Genomic DNA, 15,554 nt, shown 5'->3' on the forward strand with positions numbered 1-15,554 from the left:
AGAGGCAGCTCAGGAACAGAGGGTCTCCCTGAAGCCATGTCCCCAGCACGCCTACCCAGAGCATCTGAGGACATCAATAAACCCTTGATGTAAGAACTGAAGCTTCCCTTCTGGAGCAAGGGGAAGCAATAAGAAAAAACACGTGGTCTGGGATGTTGCTGCAGAGCACTGGGGGAAGATGAAAGTGCTGAGCTATTGTGGAGCAAGGGCCAGGCTAAGCACTGAGGGTGGAACAAACTTAAACTCCAGTCTGGTGTTGGGCAATGCTGTGTGATGAAGCAGTACCAATACGATTTGATAATTGCAGTTAATCATAGTTGCTGGGCGGATAACCCAGACAGAGTGGGTGGACTTTAGGGCAAACAAGCCAATCATTTTCCAATTGTAAGAGTCATCAGCTGAGAAATGACTCCTGGAAGAAGCTCCAGAGGTGGGTGTATCAGGATAAAAGATCATCTATTCTGACTGCACATCCATCTGAGACTCAGAGAATGGCAACAGGCCCATTCATCTGGTTAATCAGCAATATGTTTTCAGGGATTTGACCTGATGGTCATCAGTGTCTCTACCACATAGCAAGAAGGGGTCTCAGAAAAAATTGCCATAGCAATTATCAAAGAGGTAGAGATAACAACAGAAAAGAAATTACTTATGAGATCAAAAGGTAGCTGTTTGGCAATGTGTAAATACAAAGGAAGGATTATTGGAGCATGCCATTAGGAGTGGAAGAAAAATGTGAGGACGTGCTGCATGAGGGATGTTGCTTAGGTCTCCAGTAACTTTCAAGAACCAGTGTGTACATTGATGGGGTAAACCCTGTTCCCTGAGCTGGATGGAACACTGTCATGGATGCTGCTGTGACAGTGTAGGCAAAAGGAAAGGCAAAAATCATATTCATGTTTCAGCTTCATTGGAAATTCAGGGGGGAAACCACATAATCCACTCAGCAAGCAGAAAAAAAAAAAAAAAAAAACCAGAACAAAAGAGGCAAGGCATTAAAAATGGAATTAAAAAAAAAAAGGGGAGGGGAGATTATATGAAAAAATTGAAATAGGAGGTTGCAGTTGGCTTGGGATCATAATTGTTATTACTTATTAATATGTAAAGGATGTTTGCAAGGAAAGGATAGGATAAAACAATTAACCTACAGCATCCATACAAACAGAGGCAATTTTTTCCTAAGCATAGTATCATTTGAATGCATTGGAAACAGCCAATCACAGAAACATTTCATATAGAACTTACATTTTTAAAGGTGGACTGAAATTTTCATATATATATATATACACATATACCCTTAGGAATACTATTTAAGTCCTTGAATAATAGTACTTTGCACTTGCGTAACAACTTCGTTCTGAAAGACTCAAAGGACTTCACAAAACTGAGTGAAGTAAGTTTCTCCAACCCACTGTGAGGGAGATAACTACTTTTACCTTATTATACAAAGAGGAAGGAGGGGAAACAGCAAGACAGAATAGCTAAGCAATTTGACAGAAGTCACACGGTACATCTGATGGTCTGAATGAGTTTGAGAAAGAAGTTGCTAAGTTGCTACAAGAAGTGTGCAACCTGGTTGATATCAGCTCCAAGGAGAATGAGGGGGCAGCAGATGTTGCAGCAGCTCTCTGCAACAGGTGTTTGGGAAAGCAGAGTAGGGAGTGTTCGCTACCTGCGATGAAAACAAGACTGGAATGACAAAATATCCGAAAGTTGCAGGTATAACAGGGTCTCTGGAAGGGCATTTGCAAACCCACTTCAATCTATTAGTACTCTTTGAGCGTGTCAGCAAATATGGGACAAATGAAAATCATCTACCTGTTTTCACTTGGATTTTCAAAGCATTCTCAACAGGATCCAAACAAGAGAGTAGGCAATCAGGTACTCTATTAATGAGAACATCATGCCATGACAAGCAGACAAGCTGGCTAAGCATCTGAAAAAACAAATACATAATTTAGCATCAAGTCTGCCATTTCCAACATGGAAAAATATTACTAGCAGCATTGCATCTAGCTCCTAGAAATATCTATTATTGTAGATTATGGACAATGTGGTAAAGGTAAACAGTAGGGTGGAGGCAGTGGCAAATGCTAAATATTTTTTGTCAAACTTAGAGGAAGATGTGAGTAATCAACCACATAAGGGTGTTAAGTTTCCTGGTAACAAATGCATGTTGGAAGGATTCATTTGAAGTATCCACATGTGGTCCTAGGTTCAAAATTTGAGGCTTTATGTCCTCCTGGGCTGCATTTTACATCTTTGTAGCACTGTGCTCCTCTGTGGTCAAACAGTTCTCTCCATCTGATGAGGCATGCATAAGGAATAGGGTGGAGTTTCTCACTAAAAATGGTGTGAAATCAGTATGAAAGAGCATTCTGTCCGTAATGCTGTGTTCAGCTCTGTATTCAAAGAAAATTATAGCAGAAATGAAAAGGGTCTAGAAATAGTCAACACAGTTGTTTCAAGGAATAGCATGATTTCCATGTAGGAAGCAAATTAAATGGCAGGTGTATTTATTTTAGAAATCATATGAATAAAACAGGCATTCAAAATATAGTTAGAATAAATTATGTAACAAAGAAGATTCAGTGTTCCTATTTACCTTGTCTTTCACACTCCAGCACCAAAGGCATATCTCATTAAACTGAGCGATAGGAAAAGTTTTCCATCAGAGGGAATACTTCTCCTCAGGCATCCTCATTCACCTGTGGAAATCTCTGCTACAAGATATCTCTGAGGTGCAGGGTGTGGAAGGATTCAAATAAGAGAGAGAGATTTGTGGATATTGAAATTTTCCAGATTTACAATAGAAGAAGTTAAGATACGAATGATGAATATAAAAGCTTCATAGCTTCACAATAGCATGTCAGCTAACCACTAATGAGGGTGCTAGGGAAGATATTTCCCTAAGCAATCCTTAATTGTCCAGCATGAGATCCTGTGAGTCTTCTTTTGTAACTTCTAGCGCCCATCAGTATCAAAGACAAAATACCAACCAAACTGATAATTGGCCAGATCCCACATGCCTTTTCCTATGTTCTTGAACCTTCTTTTCCTCTATTTCTTTCTGTCCTCAAGGCCACCCTTCCTGTTATCTAAAGTGCATGGAGGTACAATTGAGTCATTTTACATTTTTATTGGTGTTTTTCTGCCTCTTTTAAGCAATTGAACTCATGGTCCCCAGCATCAGCCTTGCTGCCAATTTTGCCTTGACCTGGTCACAATTTTGCATGCGCTGTCAATGCCAAAGCAACAGCTGAAATGGAAATTTTAATGACGTTAATGAGTAAAAGCTTAAACTATGCTTCCTGCACCTGGGCAGCAAAAGTGCATTTATAATTACTTGCCAAACAAGCCTTCTAGCTGCATTCCATCTGCCCCAGGCAAGCAGTTAACTGAGGTTTTCTCCTTTCACCAAGATTATTTTTGAGTGAATACTTCTGCCAGTGAAAGCTGTTGGATTGACAGCTCCGGAGACTGAAGTCCTCTATTACGTGACAGAAGTGAAAAAATCTGTAACAACAGTTTTTATTAGGTCACCTAGTTCATCCCTCTGTCAACACAGGATTGTTATCTATAATATATTCTTGAGTGATTTCCACCACCCCTATTCTTCTCCTGCTCTTAAATATAAATCCCTGGGTCTTTTCCATTTTTCTGCACAGCTCTGATGCTCACAGTCTCTTCTATGTGGACATTTTAGAAAAAAACCCCTGTGTGTGTGTGTGAGTATGAAGACATGCATGTGCATCTTCCAGGCTCCCAGAGTTCATTACAGAAAGAGCAACAAGAAAGTTTGGAATCTGCAGGGAAGATGCTGAGAAAATATCAGACAGCACTTTTTGTGGACCAATGTTCTTCCTCCTAGAAGTCTCCTGAAAGAAGACTTCAGATCAAACAATGTTATTTTCCTTGTCCTGATGCTAATACACTACTAGTATTGTCTGGATGACCACTACCTTTTTACCAGCAGAGCACCTTTAGAACTTATCCTGGTGACTTTGCCTTTGTTTAAAGAAAGAGAATTGAGGCATAGAGCAATTAAGGGACTTACCCAAGCTCACAGTGGGTGAAATGAGTCTAGATTCCTCCCTACCTTTCAACCCAAACCCTTAAATTCTCTCTGGGGACTAGTTAATAAAATTGAACTACCGATGAATCTTTGTCCACGACGGGGTACTGGTCCCATACCAAAGCGGTAAGAGCAGAGGAGTTCAAATCCTGTGTAACATAGATTGCTGGAAATTCCAATCTCCTTTTAGCCCTTTCGCCCCTTGTGTGTTGACAGAGCACAGGATTTATTGCTTCAGTGCCGTAATGTGATGGTGTTTCTTCCAGAATAGGTCCTTCCCTTCTGTCAAAATTAAACCAACAAACATATGAAAGCAGAAGCCTGCTTAGTCTCATGAGAAATACTCTGACAGCTGTTTCTGTTTATAGAATCACAGAATGGTTTGGGTTGCAGGGGACCTTAAAGATCATCTAGTTCCAATCTCCCTGTCAGAAGCAAAATTCCACTAGAATAGGTTGCTCAGGCCCTTTCCAAACTGGCCTTGAACACAGGGATGGGGCATCCACAGCTTCCCTGGGCAACATTTTCTGGTGCCTTACCACCCTCACACTATTTTGTACATGAATGAGAGTGGGAGCAGAAACTACGCTAGAGATGACCAGTTTACAGAGATGAATTTTATCTCTGTTTTGAAATCATGTATTTACCAATCATTCCAATAGTCAGCACCCTTTCTTATCAGACTTCTTTCCTGCTACCACTTCTTGTACTAGAACAGAGCTGCTCTAAATAGCTTCCTCCAGAGAGGCATCTTGAAACTCCTTACCTTCAAAAGAGCATTACAGTATATAAAACAGCCAAGACTACTGTCCCAGACATGGTCCAGTTTGATTAGTGTTTGAGTTCCTGCCATTTAATTCTATATATTTGGTTTATAAAAGAACCTTAGTTGGCCAGTGTCAAACAGCAACCAGGTATATTCAGTCAGGGAATTACAACTGACTTATTCATTGCTGTGATAGTGCACATGGATGGATCCTAGACTGCATGCCCAAAAACACAGGGCATCTTCTGCTCTCGCTTCCACTGGAGAGCATATGTCCATCATGCAGTGCAGATCAGGCAGAAATTTCCAGGCTTGCACGTCATGATTTTGCTGTGGTTTCAAAGGCACTGGAGCTTCACTGTGTGGTGCTGGCTCCAGGGAGTTGGTCCTGCTGGGAGCAGTCTGCTGGCATTGCTATGCCACTTCCATGACCCGAGCTAATGTTTCCATGCAGCACCCTGCTGTTGGGCTCACTCAGTCCTTCAGCACAGCAGTGCACTGCGCGGTGTGGACATGCCCTTGGGTCACTTGCCAAAGTAATTTTATTTCTCCCAGCTCACGCCATGACAACTGTGCTGCATCCATATGCAGCTATCGAAAAAGAGGGTGATTACAGGAGAATTCAACAGTCTTGAAGAGCCTGTACAGGAGAAGGGCTGGCTTGAGAAAGTCGGAGCATGAGCAGAGCTTAGAAAAGAGACTGCGACCGGAGACAGCCTCTGTGGGGATTTCACTGTGCAGGAGAAAGGTACATGCATGGGCTAGATTCAGCAAAGAAATTGAGGATATTGGAAGTGCACCTATGCTGAAGAATAATCAGCAAGGCACTTAAAAGAAGGTGACAATCTGGGTTGTAAATAAGGGTTTTGTCAGATGTCTGAATGAAGCCTGGCCACCTGTCCTCCTTCTGTCTTATATCGTTACTTTGCGCTCAGCAAAACAAGGTCTGGCTCGCTATGCAAAGACACCTGGAGTCTGCCCCATCCTGGAAAAGATACTAACCTGGCTCCCAGCCATCCTCATGCACCACAGAGCAGCCAAGGACAGGAGCTATGAGGACCACCCTGAGGTCTCGTCCACACGATACCCATAGCACTCATCCAGAATCTCAGTCTTGTGCCCTGGCAAAATTCGTGCCCTCTCTAAGTGAACAATTTCCAACAGAGTAACACAAGTGATTCATTCCGTCTAACAGTCTTTCACATGTAAATATTTTATATTCCTATTGAATATTTTTGGTTGATTATGAATTCTTGATGTGATGAGGACCTTGCTATGTATGAAAGGCAGACAGTAGCAAGGACTCCTCAAGGAGGAAAAGCATCCAAGAATAAAAAATAAGATATCATTACAAACTACAAATTAGAAAGAGCTGGGATAAAAACATAGGCATATACCACTCTTTCTTCCTTCTCTGTCTGGACATTTTCAGAAACTGTCTAGGGCTCATATAATGAGCTTTGCACATGGATAGATATGGAGTTAGCTGCCTCTCACTCTTTCCCTCCCTTTCTCTCTCTCTCTCTCTTCTTCTGATTCAGTTTTAATTTCATTGTTCCTGTTGAAAGATGCAATACCAACAGCCCAAAGGACCTAAGACTGAAGTCAGTCCAGATCTTCTACTCTGCAGTTTGACTCTGTTTCTGCAATGCATCCAGAAACTCAGACTGTGCCTCTGAATCCACACAGTGAAGTGAGACTGAGGGTGGAGAACTTCTACAAAAGAGGTAGATCCTGAAAGGGTCTGGACAAGACAATGATTAATTTTGGACCCCTAATATTAATAGTGGCAGTATGAGCTTCATGTATGAGTACCAAAATATCTCAGAGTCGTCACAAGGGACCTTTGCTAGGTTGCAGTGATTTCTCTTCTAGGTCTCAATCATCCAGTTAGTCAGAAGGGCTTTCACACATTCAGAGGTGAAAGGTTGAAAAATGTTAAGTCTCAGTCAAGTTAGGACAAGGTTTGTCAGCAGAAACATATCCTCTTGATTTGAACTGAAAGAACTAAAAGTGAAGTAAAATTAATGTTGGTTGACTCTATATGTCTATACACAAGCTTGGCTTCTCTTCTAACAGTCCTCCCCGTGAGCTAAGAAAAGGATTTGTAATGCCAATGGTTTTCATAGTTCACTGACTGACAACACAGTGTCAATGTCTTTGGGTTACCACAAACCAGCTGAGGCCTCACCTGCTAGTCCAGATGTAAAAGTACATGAGCCTAAGCCTGTCCAAAGGGCACATAGTTTATGTTGTTGGTATATCTAGCTAGATTAGGAATAATAGTCTTTCTAAGGTTTCTCTAGGATTCTTGTTGTCCATTGTCCAAGGTCCTAGCAATTTCATCTCCATAGAAATCGCATGACAAAGAGTCACACTCCTATCTACACAAGAATCACTTCTCAAAGCCTGTAGGGAATAGCCTAATTTTTGTGGTGAGAGAAGAGAAGACAGCGTTGTCTTTGCAAGGGTGGACGTTAATTTGTACAGGCCTAAACTAAGAAGTCGACAAAGAAAATGCTTATCTGCCCCATGACCCATCTTCCAAACCTGTCCACCTCTGCTCATGCTTCCTTAAGGAGTTGTCTGCAAGCGTAGCACCCCATGACTGCTTAACATGTTGCCTGAAAAGACAAAACATCCCACTGCGTACCAGGGAAACGTGGGCAACCAGCACAGCCAGGGAAGTTCTCATCTGAACAAGCCCACATAAGGATTGCACAAAGGACCCTGGTTATCTGGTCCCTGTCCTGCTGGCATCAAGGTCCTGCACTGAGCATTAGGATTTCCATGTGTCCCCAGGGTGCAGTACACTGACTTTGCTTGAAGTGCAATTTAAGATTGATGAATTCACAGGTTTTAAATCAACTGCAAGCATCCGGGCTGGCCCCTTGATGGAGGCTATTAACTTAATGAAACTGAAAGGCTGTGAAGTCAGATAACAGACATTAGAGTCTTTATTTACCTAGAGATTTAAGGGGACCTTTCTGAGGTAGCACATGACTTGTCTTTTGAGAAGTGTAAGATACTGCCTAACAGCACTTCCCAGGCACATATACACACACTCAAGATGCCAGGAAGGCACTGTGTGCTGACAAGTGCTCTTTCCCTCTCAGGTTGACTGACAAGTGGTGCATTGTGGCACAAGGAGAAAGGCTTATTTTAGAAGTCCAGGTTCTGCTGCAGCAGCTGTCCAGTATGAAAGGAAGGACACCCAGTGAGCATCGGGGTCCCACATAGCCAGCCTCCAAAAAATGTTGCAGCCGGATGATTATTGGATACTCTTGATCAGGTATGTACAAAGTCAGTCAGCAGGGCCAAGGGTAGAGCCTGATTCTCTCAACCACTGCCTGGTTCTGCTGGCCACCAAGCACCACAGCTTCCCATCATATACTTCAAGAGGAAGAGCCAGAACAGTTCTCCAGCTGAGTGAGCAAAGATTTAGTAGCAACTGGGATGCCCCTGCTCCCCACCTCACGGTGTAGCGTGTGCATGTTCATCCTCTGTGCAAATGTTGTCCGTTCCAACCGCTATCAAACTGAGTCTCTCTGATAAGTGCAAACATTATGTTTCCTGCCTTTTCCCCACTTTCATACAGAGCTACAGTGACAGGGTGCACAGTTCAAATGCTCCAGTGTATGCTCACAAGTCAGGAGAGGCTTGGTCATCTGGCTTGCTACTTTCAGGAGGGAGAGGGGAGCAGAAAAGCAAACGTCCAACATGTACAGCGATGCCCAGGCCCCTGCTCATGCAGAGGCAGTGCTGCTGCCCGCCCTGCGTGGCATCGCGGCGTCTCTGGCAGAACCAGGGAAAGGACAAGGAGGAATAGAGTAGAGAATGGATGGCACACAGATTTAGTGACCCCCAGGCCCTCGCCTCCTCAGCAGTCAGTTCAAGGAGGAGAGGTGGGGTTTGGAAAAATAAGAATGTACCAGCCCCGAGTCCCTGCCTTCACTGCAGTCAGTTTACACAGCACTGAAATCCCACTGGACTTCGTCAACCAAGTAGATTTGTGATGAGAGCTATTAGGGCTATGGAGCAGCCTCCTACAATGCAATAAAAATGCCCTGCTCCCAAGGTAATCTGGTAGAACAATTTTAAATGAACCACTCGTGGGTGGATGTGTTTGTAGTTGTGCCTCCTTTATTCAAAAATTGCCCCTACTCAGTCACTGAGGTGCAACAGGGCCAAACCTTTATAAGTCACTTCTATCCTGAAAATCCACTACAGAGCCTGGTATATCTTGTTCAAATGTACTTGGACTCCTCCCAGCACCAGGCAGAAGGACTCTCAGAAGCATGTGATAGAGGATTTTAGTGTCAAAATAACTAAGGGGTATTAAGGAATTTATCTTGGCTAAATGACATATGTTTCAATTTGCACGAGGCTAAGGACTATTCCATTTAAGCTCTTATGCAGATGATTTTTGCTCCTGTTCACCTGGATATAACCATGTCTTTTCAGAGAAAATGCAGGGGTCACTCTGAAACAAACTTTCTGTTCAATTCTCCTCAGAAGAAAAAAAAAGTAGTTAAAGTTTACCTTTTAAATTTTTTCAAGTCTCCAGTTCTCTTCTTTTAGTGATGTAATACCTCTTTGGATTTTCCTGTGGGCTGAATGCATTAGTTAGTCTGTATCAAAAGGACTAAATTTAAATTCCAGAATAATCTTCCATCTGCAGGAAGTTGAAATTAAATATTATATCCAAGTTCTTGTTTATAGGCTCAGCGGAAATGTGCGCACATGTATATATATTTATACATATATAAAACCAAGAATTTGTTGCTAGTATAATCGAAATCTTAACAGTGTAATCCAAGAATAACACTCCAGATTTGACTATAACATAGGAAGAATACTTCTGTACATTAAAAAAGCCCTCCATAGTAGTAAGAATGCATTTTAAAACTTTTCAGTTTCCACCAGTTTCCTGCTTCTATGCTCACCCTTCCACAGGTCTTCTGTCTCTTGATGGTAGTAGTTTCTATCTGATGGGAGGGGATGGTGTGTTGTTAGCATGTGGAGTCGATCACCAGAAAAATATGATGTTGATGGTTTCCTCTTCCTCGCTCCTTTTGGAGTTTATTTTATAGGTCTGTTTTTATACCTTGCTCATTTTTCATTGGTCTGCAACTCCGGTTACATCCAAATGAATTATGTATGGTGCATTTTACATAAACTAGATACTTGTTCCTTCTTCTCTTTGTTACCTAAAGTAACTGGTTTTGTCCAGGTTCAGAACACTTGTCCAGCCGCATTTCTTCACTGGCTGTTGCTGAGTGGTTTATAGCCATGCAGCTTCCAGTGCCAGCCTGTGCCCCACCTCTTGACCCATCCCATACCCGTATGTCCTAGTTAGAACAGCTGGGCCCAGTTCATCACTGGATGGGTGTAACCCAAAACTGTGTATTCTATAGCCTTCCATGCCATTTCCCAGAAACTGTTGTCAATAGACTATTCGCACCCTCTGCCCAGAGCAGCCTGACTCCTCAGGCTACTAATTAGGTGCTAAGAGGCCTGCAAGATAGAAGGGTGTTTTTGTCCTTACACCGATTGAGGAACCACCCACCCTGAGGGAAGTACTGAGCATTCCTGCCTGAACTGGAGAATGTATAATCTTGGAGTCTTGGGACTTTTGGAACCACTTGTGGGATCCAGAGGAAGACTGCAGATCACCGCTCTCAACCAGACTGCAGACCACCACCCTCGACTAGACTGCAATCACCACTCTTGACCAGACTGCAACAGCACTCTCACCAACAGGTTTTCCCTCTCTCCCTTTACTTTGGACTCAGGAGGCCCAAAGAACACCACTCTGTTCATACCTCAGGGTGCTGGGTTATACATTTGGGTTTTGTGGGTTAAAACCAATTGTTTGTCTGTATAATCGTACTTATTGTATTATTTTATTAAATTGTTATTCTGATTTATAATCTCTCTTTTGGGTTGAGTTCATTTTCCCCTGCTGGTTTGCCTTTGAACCAGTACATTGTACTTCTCTAAACCTCTTCATGCCTACAAAGCTGACAGAGATCCACCTGCTGCACAGCCCTGCTGCTGCTGTCCAGGAATTTTTGCCTCAGTATTGTTCTTCGCTGTCACAAAAATCTTGGAAGACTGAACACAAAGACAGGGAGCTTTTTCTTTTAAATCCCTGTGGCTGTCATTCCTCCTACCTGCTGTCTGCCACCTCTAATTAAAGTGCAAGGACCATGTCATGAGGATGGTGAAGTTGTATCCAGACTGCAAAATTTGTTTTCTAGACCTGTCACCAACTTACCAACCGATGTCAAGCAAAAATACAGTCTGTGCCCTTTGTTTTTCCTCTTGTAAAGGAAGGATGGCATCGCTTATATTATTTCTGCAGAAATTTTGGAGGAAGGACAGATAATGTGTTGACCCAGGTTTACAGATGAGCTCTGACAACACAGTGAAGGAAGTGGCTAAACAATAGTCATTCTCTGACCAGTCTTTCACTGGTTGTGATCCTGGGGATCACCAAATGGCAAGTTTAAGTAGTACCTAAGGGATTATCCACCTGCAGGGGGTGGTGAAAACACACTGATTCCCCACTTTTCCCATATCCTTCATATGCTCAGTGCCAGGGATAGTGTGAAGGATGACCTGATCCATGAGACCTGTGCCAGCTGAGTGTGGAGAACTCAGCAGTCAGGTACACATCCTCTCTGGCAGGACAACAGGATGAAGAAGGTCTGATTTTCCTTCAGAATTTGTAATAACAGCAATAAGAGGAGACATCTTTCTTGCAGCTTGCCTCCCAGAGCGAGACTTTCTTGCTGAGATTCTCATCCTAATTCACTGCTTCATGCCTCCTGGGCTGCAACTACAGAAGCATGCCATTGTGCCCAGGAACATTTCCAGTGCACGGCTTCTGGCTCCATTATTAGAAAATTGTGCATTATCTACTGGTGTGTGACTTGTGTGTTAAAAGTCACCCACGGGGCCTTGTCCCCTGTGCACACAGGGGGGTGCAGCCTTTCGTTACTAGCTGTTGCAGACCACATTTCCTTTCCATCCCTGTGTCATGCTGCCCACTGCACTCCAGACAAAATGCTGTGTACCAAAGAGCTGCTTCTGCTCACAGTGGTGCAAATGGGCTGGTAGTCTTGCTGGGGATTGATGGATATTCCAGGGTGGGTGAAAGCAGAATTCAGCTTTCTAGTTCTCTGACACATCTCCTGCAGTAAGCACAAAAAATACCATAATACAAGCAATTATGTCTCCTACATCTTACCTTTCAGCATTAGGTATAGTTATGGACCTGGATGCAGCTCCGTATTCCAAATCAGGATTTTAAATTTTGCCTTTTCGGCACAGCTGACAATAGGTGTCAGAAAAAAATAACAAAAGCACAACAAAATTAGAACTATTCCTTCACCTATTCTCTGCTGGAAGATTTCTTCTCTTTAGTTGTTGCAGAGCCAGAGAAAGAGCAGACTGATCATTGTATTTCTTTTTTGGCAATTGGCCCTCCAAAGGCAGCACCCTTTCCCTTCTCCTTTTCTGGCTTGGGAGATTGCTCCTTCCTGTGCCTTCATCTTCAGTTTTTGTCCTGCTTGGCAGAAGCAGCCAGTTCCCTGTATGGCTCTGTCAATCTGAAGTAGTATCACGGTGATATGGTACTCCCTTAGCTTCACAGAATCACAGAATCACAGAATCATTTAGGTTGGAAAAGACCTCTGGGATCATCGAGTCCAACCTATGACTGAACACCACCTTGCCAATTAGACCACGGCACTAAGTGCCATGTCCAGTCATTTCTTGAACACCTCCAGGGATGGTGACTCCACCACCTCCCTGTGCATCCCACTCCAATGTTTAACAACCCTTTCCATGCAGAAATTCCTCCTGACATCCAATCTGAACCTCCCCTGGCACAACTTGAGACTTTGTCCTTGAAGATTGAAGGCATTCTGGGGAAATGAAGGGGAACTTTGTAAAAGAGAATAACCAAACCAAACCCATTATCATTTGTGAGAACAATAATTATTGAATCCCCTGTGAACTATTCCAACCTCTCCCTCCTTCCCCCATCTGCCAGGTTACATGTCCTAGGGGCACAAATATAGCTTGAAAAAAGAAGCAACCCCAAACTGAGATGTTCTGGAGTTACCTGAGCACACACCGTGTCTGTAGGAGTAGCTGGGGCAATAGCCTAGCCTATGGGCAGCTCCTTGGGATTACCTCCAGCTACCACAGAGAATCAAGATTTCTATCAGCTGCACTGCCCACTGCATGGCAAATGCAGCATTTACCCTGTAATACCTGAGGTGGATTTTACGAGGTGTTACTTCTGTTTTGCCCAGGAACAAACCTAGAAAGGTAGCTACAAGTGAGCCCTGAAGATGAATGTCTTCTCCCAGCTGTGAAGGAAAGTTCTGCATTGCCTGCTGCTCAGACAGGGAGGACATAACCACATAGGGCCTGTGCAACTACATGCTCCTCAAAGAGCAGTAGAATCTCCCCCCCAGCTTCTGTGTCTTTGAGGACCTGCCCTGACTCTGTCTTCCCCACCAGCTTCACCCCTGGAAGGGAATTAGACAGTGCTTCTCCAGCCGAGCTGGCTCTGCCCTGTGTGTTTAGTCTTTTCACTCTGTCAGAGCTGGATTAACCCTCCTGCTCATCTGGACAAGCTGATTAGTTAAAGAACTTGTTTCATCCCTCCCTAGGGCTTTATTTTTCATCTGTCATTTTCCTCTTTATTACCACAGTAAGCTTCTGCCTCTCCAGCTCTTTCCATACTTCCCACTCACTATCCTCTCCAGTTCCAGGTTAACAGCCCTTGCCAGCCTTTCCCAGCTGGGGTGAGGGTTCAGGGTCTTCCCATTCACCTCAGTGTCATATGTCCCCATATCCTTTCACCTCCTTCCTTCAGATGTTCCCTTTCATATGAATTATCTCTAGTTTTTTCCTTCTTTACGCTCTTCTGTTTCATCCCCCTGGGTCCATGTTGGTCCCATGCACAGCACTATGCTTGAAGACTGTGGTGCTCCTGCACATTCAAACACAACTGAAGGCAGTCTGGGAGTCTTTTCTCACCCTGCATGGTAGTCCTGGGTCAGGAGTCAAGGAGGAAACTGTATGTAGGTAGCTATCCTACAGAATGCTTGCACATTGGTGCTTTTTTTCTGGCCAAAAGGAGCTTTGGAACATGAAATGGAGATTCCAGGACCTTGAAGTCCGTCAGAAAGAGAAGCACTAGACCTGACAGCCTTTCTCACCCTTTTGTGGGCCTGGCAACACCACCCCCTGAGCTGCCTTACTCGTCTCAGCAGTTTGAACATGACCTTATTTCTCCTTCTTGGTTCTGTCTAGGTTGCTGGTTACCTGATCCTGACCATTGCTCCTTGCTCTTTCCACTCTGCTGTTATCCTTCCAAGGGTCCCTACACATCCTTCTCCATCTGTGAGCAATACAGACAAACCCTCCAAACAGTGGGCAAGTGAAATGTATCTTTAGGGAAAAAAAAAAAAAAGAAAAAAGAAAAAAGAGCCTATAATTATGCTGCCCCTGTGGCTGCCAGCAACAGCCCTGATTGCTTTGATTGTACACTGTGACCCCTTTTGCCATGCTCCATCTGTTTATTTTTACAGTCTGAATTTGCAGCAGCAAAAGGACCGTGTCTTCTTATTTGTATCTACAGGGTCCCCTGTGCAATCTGCCCCTGTTCTGACCAGGGCCTTGCTCTACAGCACAGATAAGGAAGAATAACAATGAAGACATGAAGAGTGGGACCTGCAGCCAGCAGCACAGCCCTACTTTTGGGAGCAGAATAAGACAGTTAAGAAAAAGATTTTCAAATAATCCAAATGAAGAATACAAGGGAATAAATATTTAATACTTGATCAAGCAGCTTCATCCTCTCTAATAATCCCTAATGCTTCTACAGTGTCTTTCAGAAGACAGCAGTGCATAAAGGGCAGATGGAAAGTGTGGCTCCGACAGGCAAAAATCCTCCCTCTTCTCCCAGTGGAGTGGCGAGTGTGCAGCTAGATCCAAGACATGAGGGAGTCCTTCCAGTGGCAGCCATTCCTGTAACCCTGTGGAGCTCTGTTGGAAGGATATATTCTGCTTAAACTCTAGCTGTGGCTATATTTTCTATTCTTATTCCCCTTGACTCCACAGGCAGTATCATCCCGAGATTATGGATTTAGAATACAGTAATGCTCTGTTTAAAATTGAATAAAACCAGTTCACACTTTTTGCAACATAGTTCCATGTTCCCTTCTGTCTGGGGGCTCAGCAAGTATTCTTCATGTGGAGAGAGGGTGCACTGACCGTAGATTTCCTGCAAAAAACCTCTGCAGTCCACAGACAATTTCTCTGCCTTCCTCTTACCAGGCATTTTCAGGTGTCAGGCTCCACTCAGAAATTCCCAGCACAGACAATGCTAGTATGAAAAATACTGGTGCCCAGTCTGGGTCAAGGGGAGTCTAGGACAGTGAGAAGGTACAGACAGATTGCTGGTGGATTGGACTATCCAGAGGGAGAGAAGGACAGGCAGAAGGGCTGTGTGTGCCTGTTGGAGGATGCAGAAGCCAGCACCTGGGGTACATACTGGGTATTTTGGAGTGGGAGTACTTTGTCTCTGTGTGTGCAGAAAGAGAAGGATTTCAGCAGTCTGGTTTTCAAACCTTTTTCCACTTGTCTGATTAACAGTTGCGATTATAAGCCAGAATTATCAAGCCATGC

This window comes from Pipra filicauda, unplaced genomic scaffold (genome assembly GCF_003945595.2).
Source record: "Pipra filicauda isolate LSUMZ 115617 unplaced genomic scaffold, ASM394559v2 scaffold72_size3293161_pilon, whole genome shotgun sequence".
Classification (NCBI taxonomy): domain Eukaryota; kingdom Metazoa; phylum Chordata; class Aves; order Passeriformes; family Pipridae; genus Pipra; species Pipra filicauda.